Below are 11918 nucleotides of genomic sequence, written 5' to 3'. Positions count from 1 at the left end.
TGTAAATTCATTTTCATTAAATTCTAAAATGTTTTTAATTTCTTTCTTTATTTCTTCCTTGACCAGGTTATCATTGAGTAGAGCATTGTTCAATTTCCACGTATATGTGGGCATTCTTCCCTTATTGTTATTGAAGAGCAGTTTTAGGCTGTGGTCGTCCGATAGCACGCATGGTATTATTTCTATCTTTCTGTACCTGTTGAGGCCCGTTTTCTGAACAATTATATGGTCAATTTTGGAGAAAGTACTATGAGGTGCTGAGAAGAAGGTATATCGTTTTGCTTTAGGGTAGAATGTTCTATAAATATCCGTTAAGTCCATTTGGCTCATGACTTCTCTTAGTCTGTCTACGTCTCTGTTTAATTTCTGTTTCCATGATCTGTCCATTGATGAGAGTGGGGTGTTGAAGACTCCTACTATTATTGTGTGAGGTACAATGAGTGTTTTGAGCTTTAGTAAGGTTTCTTTTACGTATGTAGGTGCCCTTGTATTTGGGGCATAGATATTTAGGATTGAGAGTTCATCTTGGTGGATTTTTCCTTTGATGAATATGAAGTGTCCTTCCTTATCTTTTTTGATGACTTTTAGTTGGAAATTGATTTTATTTGATATTAGAATGGCTACTCCAGCTTGCTTCTTCTGACCATTTGCTTGGAACGTTGTTTTCCAGCCTTTTACTCTGAGGTAGTGTCTGTCTTTGTCTCTGAGTTGTGTTTCATGTAGGCAGCAAAATGCAGGGTCCTCGTTGTGTATCCAGTTTGTTAATCTATGTCTTTTTATTGGGGAGTTGAGGCCATTAATGTTGAGAGATATTAAGGAATAGTGATTATTGCTTCCTGTTATATTCATATTTGGATGTGAGGTTATGTTTGTGTGCTTTTCTTCTCTTTGTTTTGTTGCCAAGACGATTAGTTTCTTGCTTCTTCTAGGGTATAGCTTTCCTCCTTATGTTGGGCTTTACCATTTATTATCCTTTGTAGTGCTGGATTTGTAGAAAGATATTGTGTAAATTTGGTTTTGTCATGGAATATCTTGGTTTCTCCATCTATGTTAATTGAGAGTTTTGCAGGATACAGTAACCTGTGTGGCATTTGTGTTCTCTTAGTGTCTGTATGACATCTGTCCAGGATCTTCTGGCTTTCATAGTTTCTGGCGAAAAGTCTGGTGTGATTCTGATAGGTCTGCCTTTATGTGTTACTTGACCTTTTTCCCTTACTGCTTTTACTATTCTTTCTTTATTTTGTGCCTTTGGTGTTTTGACTATTATGTGACAGGATGTGTTTCTTTTCTGGTCCAATCTATTTGGAGTTCTGTAGGCTTCTTGTATGCCTATGGGTATCTCTTTTTTTAGGTTAGGGAAGTTTTCTTCTATGATTTTGTTGAAGATATTTACTGGTCCTTTGAGCTGGGAGTCTTCACTATCTTCTATACCTATTATCCTTAGGTTTGATCTTCTCATTGAGTCCTGGATTTCCTGTATGTTTTGGACCAGTAGCTTTTTCTGCTTTACATTATCTTTGACAGTTGAGTCAATGATTTCTATGGAATCTTCTGCTCCTGAGATTCTCTCTTCCATCATTTGTATTCTGTTGGTGAAGCTCGTATCTACAGCTCCTTGTCTCTTCTTTTGGTTTTCTATATCCAGGGTTGTTTCCATGTGTTCTTTCTTGATTGCTTCTATCCATTTTTAATTCCTTCAACTGTTTGATTGTGTTTTCCTGGAATTCTTTCAGGGATTTTTGTGACTCCTCTCTATGGGCTTCTACTTGTTTATTTATGATTTCCTGGAATTCTTTTAGGGATTTTTGCGATTCCTCTCTGTAGGCTTCTACTTGTTCTCTAAGCGAGTTCTTCACGTCTTTCTTGAAGTCCTCCAGCATCCTGATCAAATATGATTTTGAAACTAGATCTTGCTTTTCTGGTGTGTTTGGAAATTCTGCGTTTGCTTTGGTGGGAGAATTGGGCTCCGATGATGCCATGTAGTCTTGGTTTCTGTTGCTTGGGTTCCTGCGCTTGCCTCTCGCCATCAGATTATCTCTAGTGTTACTTTGTTCTGCTATTTCTGACAGTCGCTAGACTGTCCTATAAGCCTGTGTATCAGGGGTGCCGTAGACCTATATTCTTGTTTATTTCAGCCAGTTATGGGAATAGAGTGTTCTGCTTTCAGGTGTGTAGTCTTTCCTGTCTACTGGTCTTCAGCTGTTCCTGTGGGCCTGTGTCCTGAGTCCACCACACAGGTCTCTTGGAGCAGAAAGGTTGGTCTTACCTGTGGTCCTGTGGCTGAATTTTCTCTTGGGTTGCTCCTTCTGAGCTCTCCCTGAGGGCAGCAACCTGGAGGGCCTGTGCCACCTTTTCCTGGGGCTCCCTTGCACCAGGGTCCCAGATGGCATTAGGTGTTTTCCTCTGGAGTCAGAAAAGTGGGCAGAGTATAGTCTTTTCTTACTTCCCAGGTGTGTCTGCCCCTCTTAAGGTTTAGCTCCCCCTCCCACAGGATTTGGGTGCATAGAACTGTTGACCGGGTCCCTTCAAGTCAGGGTGGTGTCTGGAACACAGGGTCCTGCCACTCAAGTGCCCCTATCTTCTGGTTCCCAGAGGCCCTATACAGTTTCCTCTTGGGCCAGGGATGTGGGCAGGGGTGGGCAGTATTGGTGGTCTCTCCTGCTCTGGAGTCTCAGGAGTGCCTACCTGTCTAGGCGGTGAGCTCTCTCTCCCAAGGGGTTTGGGAGCAGTGTGAAAATACATATTATGAAGTATTCAAAATTCCAAAGAACTGAAATATATGATTGAAGAAATGCTCTGTCGACAAGGTCAGATGCTGTAATTAGAAAGTATTTCTCTGGTCAAATATGTCTGCATTTTTTAGATATTTTTATAAAACAATAATTTTTGTATGGTAGTTGCTGGGTACAATATACGATGAAAAAGACTGCCAGCAGTAGGCTGCGATGGAGACATCTCAGAAGCCCACAGCAGCTCCTTGTAAATAGGGTGTTGTCTGGGACCCTGAGAAGCAGGAGACACATCTGTCCAGGGGACCTGCCAACTGAAATAAGAGGCTGCCAGGAGTAGGCCAGGAGGGAGACATCTCAGTAGCCCGCAGCACCTCTTAGTAAAAATTGGTTGTTCCCATTTGTCCTAACCTTAGCCCTGGACAATGGCTGTATAGAATTCATTTGTGTGTGACTGCCATTCAGTTGGCCTTGGTGTGCATAATTGTTCTATTATATCAGACATTCCTTCTTCTTTCTCATTTTTTTCTTATGAAGTCTGTGAAACTGGATGTTCCATGATGTTAAGATTCTTTTGTTTTGTTTTGTTTTTTTCCTTTTTCTTTTTTTTTTCGGAGCTGGGGACTGAACCCAGGGCCTTGCACTTCCTAGGCAAGCGCTCTACCACTGAGCTAAATCCCCAACCCGATGTTAAGATTCTTAAACAATTTGAAATTGAGGCATAGGGACACAACAAGGCACAGCCCTAATGGCCCAGGTGCATGCTGTGTGTTTTCATCTTGGAAACAATGTCTAGCCAGAGTGATCAGACAACAAAAGGAGGTCAAAGGAATACAAATTGAACAGGAAGAAGTCAAAATGTCACTATTTGCAGATGATATAATAGTATACTAAATGACTTCAAAAGTTCCACCAGAGAACTACTAAGCCTTAAAAACAGCTTCAGCAATGTGGCTGGGTATAATATTAACTAAAAAAAAATCAAATCAGTAGCCTTCCTCTACATAAAAGATAAACAGGCTGAGAAAGAAATTAGGGAAATGACACCCTTCAAAATGGTCCCAAATAATATTAAGTACCTCGGTTTGACCTTAACCAAGTAAGTGAAAATCTGTATGATAAGTTCAAGTCTCTGAAGAAAGAAATTGAGGAAGATATCAGAAGATGGAAAGATCTCCCATGCTCATGGGTAGGCAGGATTAATATAGTGAAAAGATCCATTTTACCAAAAGCGATCTACAGACTCAGTCCAATCCCCATCAAAATTCCAATCCAATTATTCATAGATTTAGACATAATGATTTGCAAATTCATCTGGAATAATAAAAAACCCAGGGTAGCTAAAACTATCCTCAACAACAAAAGGAATTCCAGGGGAATCACCATTGCTGACCTCAAGCAGTATTACAGAGTAATAGTGATTAAAAACTATATGGTATTTGTACAGAGACAGGCAGTTGGACCACTGGAATAGAATTGAAGACCCAGAAATGAACTCACATACCTATGGCCACTTGATTTTTGACAAAGGAGCAAAAACCATCCAATGGAAAAAAGATAGCATTTTCAACACATGGTGCTGTTTCAACTAGATGTCAGCATGTAGAAGAGTGCAAACTGATCCATTCTTATTGCCTTGTACAAAGCTTAAGTGCAAGTGGGTGGAGGACCTCCACATCAAACAAGATATATTCAAACTAACAGAAGAAACAGTGGGAAAGAATCTCGAACACACAGGCACTGGAGAAAATTTCCTGAACAGAACACCAATAGCTTACTGTCTAAGATCAACAATTGGCAAATGGGATCTCATAAAGCTACAAATCTTCTGTAAATCAAAGGACACTGTTGTTAGCACAAAATGGCAACCAACAGACTGGGAAATTTTTTTTCTAATTCTACAACTGATAGATGACTAACATCCAAAATGTACATAAAACCTCATGAAGTTATACTGCAGAAAGACAAATCACCCTATTAAAAATGAGGTACAGAGCTATACAAAAATTCACAGCTGAGGAATATTGAATAGCCAAGAAGCACTTAAAGAAATGTTCAAAATCTTTAGTCATCAGGGAAATGCAAGTCAAATCAACCCTGAGATTCCATCTCACAGCAGTCAGGATGGCTAAGAGCAAAAAGCTGTGAGGTTGTGGAGAAAGAGGAACAGTCCTCCATTGTTATTGGGATTCCAAACTGGTACAACCATTGTGGAAATCAGTCTGGAGTTTCCTCAGAAAATTGAGAATTGCAGCACATGAGGACCCAGCTATTCCTCTCTTTGGCTTATAACCAAAAGTTGCTCCAACATACAACAAAGACACATGCTTCACCAATGTTCATAGCAGCCTTATTTATAATATCCAGAAGCTGGAAAGATCCAAGAAGCCCTCTAACAGAGGAATGGATACAGAAAATGTGGTGCATCTACACAGTGGTGTACTACACAGCTGTCAAAAACAATGACTTCATAAAATTCACTGGCAAATGAAAAAAACTAGAAAATACAATCCTGAATGATGTAACTCAATCACGGCTGGAATAGCCATTCTAATATCAGATAAAATCAATTTTCAACTAAAAGTCATCAAAAAAGATAAGGAAGGACACTTCATATTCATCAAAGGAAAAATCCACCAAGATGAACTCTCAATCCTAAATATCTATGCCCCAAATACAAGGGCACCTACATACGTAAAAGAAACCTTACTAAAACTCAAAACACACATTGCACCTCACACAATAATAGTAGGAGATTTCAACACCCCACTCTCATCAATGGACAGATCATGGAAACAGAAATTAAACAGAGACGTAGACAGACTAAGAGAAGTCATGAGCCAAAGGGACTTAATGGATATTTATAGAACATTCTATCCCAAAGCAAAAGGATATACCTTCTTCTCAGATCCTCATGGTACTTTCTCCAAAATTGACCATATAATTGGTCAAAAAACGGGCCTCAACAGGTACAGAAATATAGAAATAATCCCATGCGAGCTATCGGACCACCAAGGCCTAAAACTAGTCTTCAATAACAATAAGGGAAGAATGCCCACATATATGGGGAAATTGAACAATGCTCTACTCAATGATAACCTGGTCAAGGAAGAAATAAAGAAAGAAATTAAAGACTTTTTAGAATTTAATGAAAATGAAGGTACAACATACTCAAACGTATGGGACATAATGAAAGCTGTGCTAAGAGGAAAATTCATAGCGCTGAGTGCCTGCAGAAAGAAACAGGAAAGAGCATATGTCAGCAGCTTGACAGCACACCTAAAAGCTCTAGAACAAAAAGAAGCAAATACACCCAGGAGGAGTAGAAGGCAGGAAATAATCAAACTTAGAGCTGAAATTAACCAAGTAGAAACAAAAAGGACCATAGAAACAATCAATAGAACCAAAAGTTGGTTCTTTGAGAAAATCAACAAGATAGATAAACCCTTAGCCAGACTAACGAGAGGATACAGAGAGTGTGTCCAAATTAACAAAATCAGAAATGAAAAGGGAGACATAACTACAGATTCAGAGGAAAATCAAAAAATCATCACATCTTACTATAAAAGCCTATATTCAACAAAACTTGAAAATCTTCAGGAAATGGACAATTTCCTAGACAGATACCAGGTACCGAAGTTAAATCAGGAACAGATAAACCAGTTAAACAACCCCATAACTCCTAAGGAAATAGAAGCAGCCATTAAAGGTCTCCCAACCAAAAAGAGCCCAGGTCCAGACGGGTTTAGTGCAGAATTCTATCAGACCTTCATAGAAGACCTCATACCAATATTATCCAAAATATTCCACAAAATTGAAACAGATGGAGCACTACTGAATTCCTTCTATGAAGCCACAATTACTCTTATACTTAAACCACACAAAGACCCAACAAAGAAAGAGAACTTCAGACCAATTTCCCTTAGGAATATCGACGCAAAAATACTCAATAAAATTCTGGGAAACCGAATCCAAGAGCACATCAAAACAATCATCCACCATGATCAAGTAGGCTTCATCCCAGGCATGCAGGGATGGTTTAATATACGGAAAACCATCAATGTGATCCATTATAGAAACAAACTGAAAGAACAAAACCACATGATCATTTCATTAGATGCTGAGAAAGCATTTGACAAAATTCAACACCCTTCCATGATAAAAGTCCTGGAAAGAATAGGAATTCAAGGCCCATACCTAAACATAGTAAAAGCCATACACAGCAAACCAGTTGCTAATATTAAACTAAATGGAGAGAAACTTGAAGCAATCCCACTAAAATCAGGGACTAGACAAGGCTGCCCACTCTCTCCCTACCTATTCAATATAGTTCTTGAAGTTCTAGCCAGAGCAATCAGACAACAAAAGGAGGTCAAGGGGATACAGATCGGAAAAGAAGAAGTCAAAATATCACTATTTGCAGATGATATGATAGTATATTTAAGTGATCCCAAAAGTTCCACCAGAGAACTACTAAAGCTGATAAACAACTTCAGCAAAGTGGCTGGGCATAAAACTAACTGAAATAAATCAGTAGCCTTCCTCTACACAAAAGAGAAACAAGCCGAGAAAGAAATTAGGGAAATGACACCCTTCATAATAGACCCAAATAATATAAAGTACCTCGGTGTGACTTTTACCAAGCAAGTAAAAGATCTGTACAATAAGAACTTCAAGACACTGAAGAAAGAAATTGAAGAACACCTCAGAAGATGGAAAGATCTCCCATGCTCATGGATTGGCAGGATTAATATAGTAAAAAATGGCCATTTTACCAAAAGCGATCTACAGATTCAATGCAATCCCCATCAAAATACCAATCCAATTCTTCAAAGAGCTAGACAGAACAATTTGCAAATTCATCTGGAATAACAAAAAACCCAGGATAGCTAAAACTATCCTCAACAATAAAAGGACTTCAGGGGGAATCACTATCCCTGAACTCAAGCAGTATTACATAGCAATAGTGATAAAAAAACTGCATGGTATTGGTACAGGGACAGACAGATAGAACAATGGAACAGAATTGAACACCCAGAAATGAACCCACACACCTATGGTCACTTGATTTTTGACAAAGGAGCCAAAACCATCCAATGGAAAAAAGATAGCATTTTCAGCAAATGGTGCTGGTTCAACTGGAAATCAATATGTAGAAAAATGCAGATTGATCCATGCTTATCACCCTGTACAAAGCTTAAGTCTAAGTGCATCAAGGACCTCCACATCAAACCAGACACACTCAAACTAATAGAAGAAAAACTAGGGAAGCATCTGGAACACATGGGCACTGGAAAAAATTTCCTGATCAAAACACCAATGGCTTATACTCTAAGATCAAGAATCCACAAATGGGATCTCATAAAACTGCAAAACTTCTGTAAGGCAAAGGACACTGTGGCTAGGACAAAACGGCAACCAACAGATTGGGAAAAGAACTTTACCAATCCTACAACAGATAGAGGCCTTATATCCAAAATATACAAAAAACTCAAGAAGTTAGACCGCAGGGAGACAAATAACCGTATTAAAAAATGGGGTTCAGAGCTAAACAAACAATTCACAGCTGAGGAATGCTGAATGGCTGAGAAACACCTAAAGAAATGTTCAACATCTTTAGTCATAAGGGAAATGCAAATCAAAACAAACCTGAGATTTCTCCTCACACCAGTGAGAATGGCTGAGATCAAAAACTCAGGTGACAGCAGATGCTGGCGAGGATGCGGAGAAAGAGGAACACACCTCCATTGTTGGTGGGATTGCAGACTGGTACAACCATTCTGGAAATCAGTCTGGAGGTTCCTCACAAAATTGGATATTGAACCTCCTGAGGATCCAGCTATACCTCTTTTGGGCATATATCCAAATGATGCCCCAACATATAAAAAAGACACATGCTCCACTATGTTCATCGCAGCCTTATTCATAATAGCCAGAAGCTGGAAATAACCCAGATGCCGTTCAACCGAAGAATGGATACAGAAAATGTGGTACATCTACACAATGGAATATTACTCAGCTATCAAAAACAACGACTTTATGAAATTAGTAGGCAAATGGTTGGAACTGGAAAATATCATTCTGAGTGAGCTAACCCAATCACAGAAAGACATACATGGTATGCACTCATTGATAAGTGGCTATTAGCCCAAATGCTTGAATTACCCTAGATGCCTAGAACAAATGAAACTCAAGACGGATGATCAAAATGTGAATGCTTCAGTCCTTCTTTAAAAGGGGAACAAGAATACCCTTGGTAGAGAAGAGAGAGGCAAAGATTAAAACAGAGACTGAAGGAACACCCATTCAGAGCCTGCCCCACATGTGGCCCATACATATACAGCCACCCAATTAGACAAGATGGATGAAGCAAAGGAGTGCAGACCAACAGGAGCTGGATGTAGATCTCTCCTGAGAGACACAGCCAGAATACAGCAAATACAGAGGCGAATGCCAGCAGCAAACCACTGAACTGAGAATAGAACCCCCGTTGAAGGAATCAGAGAAAGAACTGGAAGAGCTTGAAGGGGCTCGAGACCCCATATGTACAACAATGCCAAGCAACCAGAGCTTCCAGGGACTAAGCCACTACCTAAAGACTATACATGGACTGACCCTGGACTCTGACCTCATAGGTAGCAATGAATATCCTAGTAAGAGCACCAGTGGAAGGGGAAGCCCTGGGTCCTGCTAAGACTGAACCCCCAGTGAACTAGACTGTTGGGGGGAGGGTGGCAATGGGGGGATGTCTGGGAGGGGAATACCCATAAGGAAGGGGAGGGGGGAGGGGGATGTTTGCTCGGAAACCGGGAAAGGGAATAACACTGGAAATGTATGTAAGAAATACTCAAGTTAATAAAAAAAAGAAAAAAAAAGAAATTTAGGCTCTATCCCTATCTATCTATCTATCTATCTATCTATCTATCTATCTATCTATCTATCTATCTATCTATCTATCTATCTATCTCTCTATCCATCCATCCATTCCATCTATCTATGGGTTATTTTCTTTTCTAATATCTGTTTAATTTTTGTATCAGAATGATTCTTCTTACATGAAACACATTGCTATATGTTTGTTTCTCTCTTCTATACATGTCTGATAAAATTCAATAGGGAGATCACTTACTAGAAATCTTTAAGTCAGAATGTGGTCCACAGAAATCCACCCTGGCCATGTAACTCTCTTTGCTTCTGTGTGGATGAGCAGCATCATTCAGGATGTTACACCTCTTCCTAATATTTCTAACTTTCTGAGTACAGTGTGAGAAAAGCTTTTTGTAAAACAGCCTGCAAAGTTCTCTAGTCATAATGCTTTGTTCAATTCGGCCTTAAAATCTTTATTTTCTGTTCTTGCTGTAATAGATGTTAAATTATACATGGTAAATTTTGTTGAGTAATTTCTATATTTGTTTACTTTATCAAAAATTCACATATTTTTGTTTGTTTTCTCCCACTTTATGTGATTTACTATTTCTCATTTATTAACATATAGGAATAAATCACTACCTCTCTATATTTTTCTGAATCCAGTAAAATAGAAATTTTCTTCTAAGGATATTTCAGCATCTGTTGTATTATTTTCGTGGCTTTTGTTTTTATCACAGCTATATCACTCGATTTCCTGATGAAATAATACACTATATAGATTTAATTATAGGAAGGATATTTTAAATACACAATGTGGCAATAGTTTCAAGGACTTGGTAAATAGCTCTTTTAAAAACTGAAACATGACACTTTTTTTCTGGTAATGAAGCTTTCGCTTTGAGAAAATTAACATGCTTTTTAGACTAATTAAAAAGTACGGTATATTTGAAAATAGCAAGTTACCAACTTCCATGTGAACTTTATGTACCATTATTATTTTCCTTAGTGAACTGAATTGCTCTTCATTAGTAAAATTTTTAGTATTTGAAGAAGAATAAGTTCAGGATCTGTTATCTTTTAATGTCAGTCAATATTGGATCAGAGGCTTTTAGGATCAATGTACTTTTAAGCCCAATTAGCTATTTGTTTCAGTGTGTTCAGATCTGTAAGTAATTTGGCTTGCCATTAAACTTTCTCTTTACTTCTTTCACAGTTGTTTTTTAAACATTTTGAAAATTATTGCTCACTTGGTGAATAAAGAGCATCAAATCAATGCAGCTAAATGACTTACTGTAGTGCTATTTGGCCTTTTCCACTCCAGTATTGTACTCTTTTTTCCTATGTATCAGTGTTTTCTAGTTCCTTCAGTTCTTCAATTACTATAAGAATGTTAAAAAAAATGTGTCCTGTTCAGTGAATGCCAAAAGAGCTAAGATTGGGTGTCAAAGACACGGGCCTTCTGTGTCAATAAATGCCTTCTTATTTTTACTGTACTAGATTTCCTTAGGAGAAAACAGTCATTTCATGGTAATATAAATGCAATAAAATGCACATTTTAGATCTAAAAAAAAGAAAAAATGCATAAAATAAGAAGAGACAGCACTCAGAATCCACAAGTTGTGAAAAACAGTAAACATTTTGTTTTTTTTCTACAGAAAATAGTAGAATATTTATTGAAAAATGCAACCACCAATATTTTCTAATAGTAAATGCAAAGAAAAAACACAGATCCAGGAAAACTGAAGAATCCAAATTAGGATAAATAGTTAAAGCTATAATAGCCTTGAACTCCTGAAAAAAAGTATAAAAACAGAAGATCAGCTTATTTGGTGATCAAAATCAGGAACTAACCCAGGATTTTCATAAAAAACACTGGTAAGAGACAATAGACTGACAGCTTTCAAATTCAGAAAGGTATAAAGGAAAAAAATATAACAGGCATGCACACACACACACACACACACACACACACACACACTCACACTTACCCCAGTCAGAGTGCTACACCCACCAAATACAGTTTTTAACTAAAAGTAAAAATTTCCTATGCATATGATATATCAGCTTATCAATTTATTATCACAGAAGTTGTTTCAGAAGTTTCACCTTACATGAAAGAGAACATAAAAACAAATGAAAATTGGGGCCCATATAAATTTAGAGAACAAATTGTAGAATGAAGATGAATATAGCAAACATGATTTCCCTAACTATCAGTTGTTCCAGAGAATAATTTCTAGTGAAAGCAAAACAATAAGGCTTAATCATGCTATGTGTATCACATGCAAAATCAAATGCACAGCAACTGCAGAAAGAATC

This window comes from Rattus norvegicus, chromosome 8 (genome assembly GCF_036323735.1).
Source record: "Rattus norvegicus strain BN/NHsdMcwi chromosome 8, GRCr8, whole genome shotgun sequence".
NCBI lineage: Eukaryota > Metazoa > Chordata > Mammalia > Rodentia > Muridae > Rattus > Rattus norvegicus.
This window is presented reverse-complemented; position numbering follows the sequence as displayed.